Raw genomic sequence first — 8,843 nt, 5'->3', positions numbered from 1 at the left:
CTAAAATTAAACGGTTAAAAGTGAAGATTAAGCAAGCTTGGAGCAAAGAAATTGGAGAGCTTCTCTTCCCTTATTGCTTGAAGGTGGCCGGCCATATGAAGCTTAGCAATGAAGATATTTTGGTCAATTTTTGAAGTTATTATGGTAAATGGTAAAAGGTTGAATAGTAAGTCAAAGTCCAAGACTTAATCTTATGGTGACACTTGTCACCCTTAGGTTTAAAACTTATCTTTTGTCTCTCCAATTACAAATATCTTAACACCTTGTAAAATAATATCACTTAATACAAAATTCCAACAAGTTGTAAAAAAAATATAATGCATTTACCGCACTTGCGGGTCCCACGTCCAAAATACGCTTTTAATTTCTCAAAAACTAACCGATATTAGAAAAATCATTTTAAAACTATTTTTGCTCATAAACTTTATCTGGAAAATTTTTCTAATCAAGAAAATGTAGAAAAGGCGGGCAATTAAAAAAATAAACCCTAGAAAATTAGAAAATTTCCGGGTTCTCAAACTCGGTTTTTTTCGGGGCGTCACATGAAACACTTGCTCGCCTTTTTAAACAGTAAAACTTTGTAATATTTATACTTGAAATTGTCTTGCGAGTTGAAAGTACAAGGAAAACATACTTCGAGCAATCATTATTTCATTTCTCAAGGGTACAAGTTCGTCCAAGTCCTAACGTATAACACTCAAGAAACATAGTGGCCAAGGTTCTCGCTAGTTCAAGTAATAAGTACTTAACCTTCACTCAAGTCGCTAATATAGTTTTCTAGTATTCGAGTAAAAATTTGGGCAGCATGCCCTTTGTGTTTACCTAATTTTCCAGCCTTTTAGGCTTCATTGTTTTTCTCAAACACAACCCAACATTATACATATCAGCAATTCATGTCAAGAGCCGTTTCATAGGCTCACAATATCATAATAACAAGAATCGTATTAAGTACAAGTGCAGAAATTCAATTTAGTTCAAAACAGATTTGACGTACAAATGCGGAAATAACATATCCGAGGTTACGCTTATCGGATTAAAATGAAACCTACGCCGTTTCGAAACTAAGACACAGAGCTACAATATTCATGAAGGTCACTTAGTCCAGTTCCAAATGTAACTTAGTCAAATTCTCGAATTACTAAACCAGAAACCAATTCGTCGGCTGTTTAAATGCAGAACACTGTAATGAACATAACTCAGTGTACACATGTCCGAATTAGGTTTTCTTAGATGAATTTTAAAGCCAATTCAGAATACTACAACTTTCATGTTTTGGCAAAAAGCTAAATCAGAAGGGATCCTAGTCAAAAAAACGTGATAAACTAGACTTAACTGATCACACGGACTGCTTAGGAAATACTTAGAACAGTAAGGGTATTTCGGACTTTTCATGACCTACGTTCCTCCGATTGAGCTGATATTTTACAGGCACCTAGAAAACACCATTCTATACAACTTTCCTTCTTTGAACTAAGGCCAATTCGGCCTCTATCATATAGATACAAATTCGGACAGAATGTTGAGCAAAAATTCCAGATTCTGAAATTTTGAGTTTCTAATGCAACTTTCCTTAATTTCTTGGTCCAATCACTACCAAAACACCTTATACAACCTCAATTGCAACATATAAGCATTATACAACAATTTGGGCAGAATTTCCACAAGCCCTAGTTCATCATATAAAAAGGGGAAAACCTCCAAGAATCATCACAACCACTTGCACATCTTGAAATCAAGCCAAAACTTAAGCTAAATAACATCTTAAACCCAAAATTTAAAGGATCAAGGGTCATGATCAGATTTTTACCTCAAAGACAAGGCTTGGTAGAGTGATCCTTCACCCCCTTTGATATTTCTTGGTTCCTCAAGCTTCCCAACTCACACTTAGTACTTTAATCGGTTTAGAATTGGATTTTCTCACTTGGTTAGCTAAGATCAAGAAGAAAATGGTTGTTCTTGTTCTCTCTTTTCTCTCACCCTTTTGGTCGACCAAGCTGCTGAAAATGAAGAGAAAAGGTGCAAAATTTGGTGTTTAAATGGAAAGACTAAGTCTTGGTCAAGAAGCCTTAAGGTGGCGACAAGTGTCGCCACCACTACCTTTCATTTTTCTCTTTCTTTCTCTTACATTTCTAGCCTCATAATTTTGGTCAACCAGCTGCAAATTAGGAAGATATTTTGTGCAAAAGTCAATAAGCTTGTTTGGTAAGAAAAATGGTGGTCAAGTGGTGCGTTCAAACGGTAGTGCACGGGACCCGCCGGTTCGCGCCGTTTTTCTTAAAAACTCACGTACTAGGGTTTTTACTTCCCATTCACTAACCTGATATCATTGCTACTAGTCACATCTTATTTCTCACTTAAAAGTCACTTTTAATCATCAAATTGATCCTCGGCCAGTACCGAAAATTCATCCGGCGAAAAATTGCGAAAACCCTAATTTTGCTCCAAACTTGAAACCGAAGCGTAAAACCTTATTGTCTAGGTTTATTTACACTTATCATGGAAGAATTGGATAGTAGGGCTTTAATAAATGATAATTTTCAAATAAAAAGAAATTTTTAAGAAAACGTGAGGAATTTTCCAATTCCAGTAATTAAAATTAGGGTTTCAATTAAAATATGAGAGATTTAGGAAAACCGGTTAGTCGCAAGTAAACTAGGGTTTTTGGCTACAATATTAGGGTTTCTAGTCTTTTTAAACAAAATTAGGTTTTAAATCAAATCCAAAGAAATACACTTTAATATTTTCTTCACAAACAACCTCCTAATATTCGGGATGTTACAAACTATACTCACTGGGACACCATGTAGCCTCACAATTTCTTTCATATATAATTGGGCCAACTTGTCCATGGAATACTTCATATTCACAGGCAAGAAATGAGCCGATTTGGTTAATCGATCAACGATCACCCAAACGGCATCATGTTCTTTTTGTGTCCTTGGTAATCCCGAAACAAAGTCCATCGTGATATTCTCCCACTTCTATTCAGGTATCTCAAGAGGTTACAGTAATCCAGAAGGTTTTTAGTGTTCAGCCTTAACCTGCTGGTAGACTAGACAGGTTTGTACGTATTGAGCAATTTTTCTCTTCATTTTATCCCACCAGTACAACCATCGTAAGTCCTGATACATCTTATTACTACCCGGATGGATTGTGTATTTTGATCGATGGGCTTTCTCCAAAATCTCTTTTTTCAAATTCTTATCCATAGGCACCACTATTCGATTTCTAATCTCAAAATTCTCTCAGGACTTAAATTGAAATCTGGAATTTCTCCTTTCTCCACCTTTTTCACCCACTTCTGAACCATCGGATCCTTAGTTTGAGCCTCTTTGATTCTACCCAATAGAGCGGATGCCACTCGGATGTTTCCAAAGGTTATCTTCGTATGTTCCAACCTAGGGTTCCACTCACCAACGGTTCATAACATTTCCCACTCCTTAGCGATTAACCCATGTAAGGATCGAAGACAACCTAAGAGGGGGGTGAATTAGGTTTTCTAAGACCAGCTAAGATATAGGTCACTCTTTTTCAGGCCTACCCTTCTTTTCTCAAAGACCACTCAATGGATCAGTATAGAAGGAAGCACAGGTGTTTGTGAGATGAAAAAGTGAACAGTTTATATAGTAAAGCTGTAAACGAAAGTTGAGAAACAAACCAGGCTTCAAACTCAAATTTAGTTTGAACAACACTTTATATAACAAGCTTAATGAGAACATGAAGATTTGGATTCCCTTGGAATTCAAGGAAATTCAATTGATGGTTGATGGTGCAATCGGGTTCAAAAATCATTGAAGATTTGTCATGTTTATTTCTTATTATTTATTTAAGTAAGTTTCCAGCAATACTTGTTAGTTAGTCTTGAGTTATTAAGGGAAATAAAGGCTAAGGTCATGTTGACCATAGTTAAGCCAATTGAGTCAGTTAGTTTCCTATTCTCATTTTTGAACCCGATTGCACCATCAACCATCAATTGAATTTCCTTGAATTTCAAGGGAATCCAAATCTTCATGTTCTCATTAAAGCTACTTCAAGTTGAACAATCTTGCAACCAATATCTTGTGTACAATGGAAGGATAACTTCCTTCTTGCCCCAAATCACACTTGGTCACGCAAGGAAGTTTTACAAGCACTCAGATAACCCTTACAATGCTACACTATTGAAGAAGCTGTGTCACACTTGAAAAGCTATACGACAAAGATGCACAAGCTAAGAATACAAATATTCCTTTTGAGTATTCTAACACTTGAATCACTCACGATCTGATGTAGACTTGATGTGTTAAGTTTTTTTGAAGTCGTTGACTTTGTTCATTTTATAGGAGACCAAAAAACTCTTCAATAAATGCTGGCAACGGATACATGGCATCTGAAGAGTCAACTAGCCGTTGGTGCTATCGGACGTCCGATAGTCAGTTTGTATGCGTCCGAACGAGGTTAGTGAGTTTAAGAAATTTTCTTGAACTTCTTAGGACGTCCGATCCCCTCTCACCATGCGTCCGAGGGTGAGATGCAGACTTGAAGGTTCCTTTTCAATTCCTTCGGGCGGCCGATGTGTCCAATGTTTTATGTCCGAAGTGCAGCAACGCTTGTCGGACGTCCAATACACAGGTGTTGAGCGTCCGATCATGATCAGTAATCGTAAAAGCCCTGCCTTGTCTATTTCGGACGTCCGAGACAGAGTTCTTCATACGTCTGAAGTTACTCAATGAATATCGGACGTCCGATACTCTCCTTTTGTGCGTCCGACATCTTTCTTATCACTTTTGTGACGGCCCCACCTCTCCCTAGGGCGTATCCCAGGGTTCGGCGGGTCGCCTGCCCAGCTCTCACCGGGACTCAGTTGCTCACTACAGTCCTCAATTAAAATCGGAATAAATCACAAGAATAAATAGGGCAGTGATCCAAACTTAAAGCGGAACTTATATACATTGCCATCCCAAAAGGGAGTATAAAGATCGAATATACAAAGGTTCTCAATCCTTCATACGTCCAGCCCGTGCCAAGCACTAGGGCGAGAACCATTATAAAAAAAAGACAAAAGAACTAGACTAGGCTAGTCTATGCTCTCATCCTGCTCACCGTTCCCTGTTAAGGAAAACAAAACTAAAGGGGTGAGCTAAAAGCTCAGTGAGGTTCCGAACACATAATCAAATAATCATTTCAATACATGAAACATGGAGTATCAATAATTCAAGAAATGTTTACAATGGAAAGCGATAGTAACACATTCATTAAAAGGATACGGGCTCACAAGGAACAATTTGTTTGTTCGTTCGTTCCCCTGACATTTCCCCTTATTCCTCCAATTATTTAAAAATTTCCTTTTTGAGAAGTAAAACCCTCGTGCCTTCGTTTGTTCATTCATTCCCTTCCGGACGTTGATCGGACTCCACCCATCCGGACGTTGGCCGGACTCCACCCATCCGGACGTGGCCGGACTACAAGGTAATACTCGAGTATACCAAATTCACCCAGGGTCACCATATCGCCCGACCGAGTCCCCTTCTGGCTCGAGTCGATCGGTAACGAAGGGCAGGACCCAATTCAACCAAAAGGCTTACATCATGCGCAACTAATGTATTAATCATTAAAGCATTGAAAATTTCACGTTTCATTTAGGTCGAGCGCAATAAAGTACACGCTCGCCTAGAAAATTCATTTTGAAAATCATTGAAAACACTTAACACATCATCAAACAACAACAACAAGTCATGGAGAATATAACAAACAAGAAACACTCACCTATGTACGCAAAACAATGGGTAAAATATCCTTTCGGATATTATCCTCAGTCACCGAGAAAACCTAAATTAAACGAGAAAGAATATTACAGATCATCTAGCACAACAATTAGGTGCAATCAAAGAAACTCGACAATTATTGAGTAGAACGTACAAAAAGACTTTAAAGTGAAACGAGGACATTTGGACCCGTGGACAAAAATAACTAGAGTTTCATAGATCAAACGTAAGTATACCAGTTCAAATAGAAACTTAGTCCTCGAGCAAAAATTTGGGCAGCATGCCCTTTGTATTTTCCTATTTTTCAGCCATTTATGGCTTCATCCTTTTACTCAATCAAACCCAAGGTTATCCATAACAAAATTTCATTTCAATAGCCATTCCATAGGTTCAAGACAATACAAGAACAAAAATTAAGATAATATCAAGTGCGGAAATGAAGTTTACAAAAGACAGTTTTGACGGATTTTTACGGAATGGGCACATCCGAGGCTACGCTTATCGGATTGAGGTACAACTTATATCTTTTCGAAGCTAAGACACAGGGCTACAATGTTCATGAAGAAAACTTAATCTAATTTCCAGTGTAACCTAACCAAATTCCCAATTCACATAACCTAATTCCAACTCATCGGCTATTTAACCGTACTGCATTCAAATGGCCATATCTCAGTCTACCAAGGTCTGTTTAAGGTATTCTTGGTGGCATTAAAAATCTAAGACAGAGTACTAAAACTTTCATGTTTTGGTAAATGGCTAAATCCGAACGGATCATAGTGAATAAACATGATAAACTGGATAAACTGACTAAAACGGAACACTGGAAACATCCTAAAATAGTGAGGGTATTTTGGTCTTTTCAAAGGCTACGTTGTTCCGATTGAGCTGAAATTTTGTAAGAACCTATAAATTACTATTCTCTACAACCTTTATGTTTTACACCAAGCCTAATTCGGCCTCTAACATGGTGCAATAAAACCAAACAGAATAGAGCTAAAATTTTCCAGAAACCTGGAATTTTGGGATTCAATGTAACCTTTCTTGATTTCTTGCTCCAATCATCACCACAACCACTTATATAAGCTTAAATACAACATATATCATCCATATAGCAAGGATAGGCAGCAAATACCTCAAACCCTAACTCACATAAATCACCTTTAAGTCATCATAACAACTTGTATCACCCCTAATCCAACCAAAACAAGTATTATATAACAACTTAAACCAGAATAAAAGAACCAAAGCCATGGTTTAGCCTTGTACCTCAACAAATGAAGCTTGTAAGAGTGATACTTCACCTCCTCTTGGAATTCTTGTTTCCCCAAGCTTCTCAAGCTCACAACTCACTCTTTAATCGGTTTAGAATTTTGGTTCCTCACTTGGATGGTGCAAATCAAGATGGATTGAAGTTGTTTCTCTTGCTCTCACTCTCTCTCTCTCAAGCTCGACCAAACTAGAAAAAATGAAGAAGAAAGATGGCTGAAATGAAGGATAAAAAGGCAAGAAAAAAAATTAATCAAGGAGCCATGAGGTGGTGACACTTGGCACCACCAAAGCCATGCAAATTTTTCTCTCTCTCCCTTGCATTTTTGGCCACAAATTTCGATCAAAGGCAGCTGGAAATAAGGAGATATTTTGCTGAAATATCAATGAGCTCATGTGGTAAGAAAGTGGTGGTCCAGTGGTGCGTTCAATCGGTAATGCGCGGTACACGTCGGTTCGCACCGTTTTTCCTCAAATCACACGTACTAGGGTTTTTTCTTCCCAATCACTAACTTTTTATCATTGCTCCTAATCACATATTATTTCTCACCTAAAAGTCACTTTTAATCGCCAAATTTGATCCTTACTCCGTACCGAAAAATCATCCGGCGAAAAATCGCGAAAACCCTAATTTGCTCCAATCTTGAAAACGAAGAGTGAAACCCTACTTTCTAGGTTCATTTGCACTTATTGGGAAATGATTAGGTAGTAGGGCTATAATAAATGAATAATTTCTAAATAAAAAGGCATTTTTGAGAAAAATATAAGAAATTTGCGAGTCCTCACACTTTTCACCTTTTTGATCTTCTTTTTGCTCTGAGTCCACAGTCCTGTTTTAATGCCATTTCTGAAAGTAGTCTTTACAAAAAGTATTAGTATCATCCGTTTGTTTTGTAACCATCAAAAGATATGAATTGAGATAAACAATCTCCCCCTTTTTGAGGATGACAAAACACTTGGATAGAGCAAAAAGAAAAGTCGAAATATAAGCTAGGATTACAACTCCCCCTAATGAAATGCACGAGTATATAGAAAAATAAGCTGGGATTACAACTCCCCCTAATGAAGTGCACGAGTATACAAGAAGAAACGCAACTCCCCCTAAAACTGACTCCCCCTAACTAATTTCTTTATATCACCATCAGTGCTAATCCATTTCTCCCCTTTTTTGTCATCACAAAAACAGAATATCAGCACAATCCATCAGAAACAGAGATTTTGCAATCAGATAGTATCAGCAACATCCATTCATGCTTAGCACAATCATAACATGATACGAACTCGACCCAACAGGAACCTGTCTTGAAGAACCGAATCGATCAGGCAGCGGAAGGATCTATCTTGATCAGGTTATGGATACAAAGATGGAAAAACCTTACGACCTCTCTAATCCCCGAGATTGTGAACAATGTTGATATTATCTCAACCCACAAACTAACGGATTAGGAACCAAAGGTGTTGGTAGAATGGCGCCACAATTCAACGTGATCTTGAATTGATAAGCCAAAACTTGAACAAAGGAGATACAACTCACTTTGTATCAAGGAACGCTCCCAAAGGAACAAGAAAGAGAAAACTCTCAATTTTTATTCATCTCCCCGAATAGTTAAGTAAAGTTGGCTATTTATAGCCTTACAAGACTCAAAACCCTAATCTAAATTGGAAACAATACAAGTTTCCTTATTTGACTTGACTTGTAAACTTGACACAATTTCCTAAACAAATTTGGAAGCAATTAACTGCTTTCCTAAAACTCTAATTCAACTAGAATAGGAACTAACTAATTCAAATTGGCTTAACTATGGTCAACATGACCTTAGCCTTTATTCCCTA

The sequence above is a fragment of the Coffea arabica genome, chromosome 4c, assembly GCF_036785885.1.
Source record: "Coffea arabica cultivar ET-39 chromosome 4c, Coffea Arabica ET-39 HiFi, whole genome shotgun sequence".
Classification (NCBI taxonomy): Eukaryota; Viridiplantae; Streptophyta; class Magnoliopsida; order Gentianales; family Rubiaceae; genus Coffea; species Coffea arabica.
The sequence above is the reverse complement of the archived record's forward strand: the minus strand, read 5'-3'. Positions refer to the sequence as shown.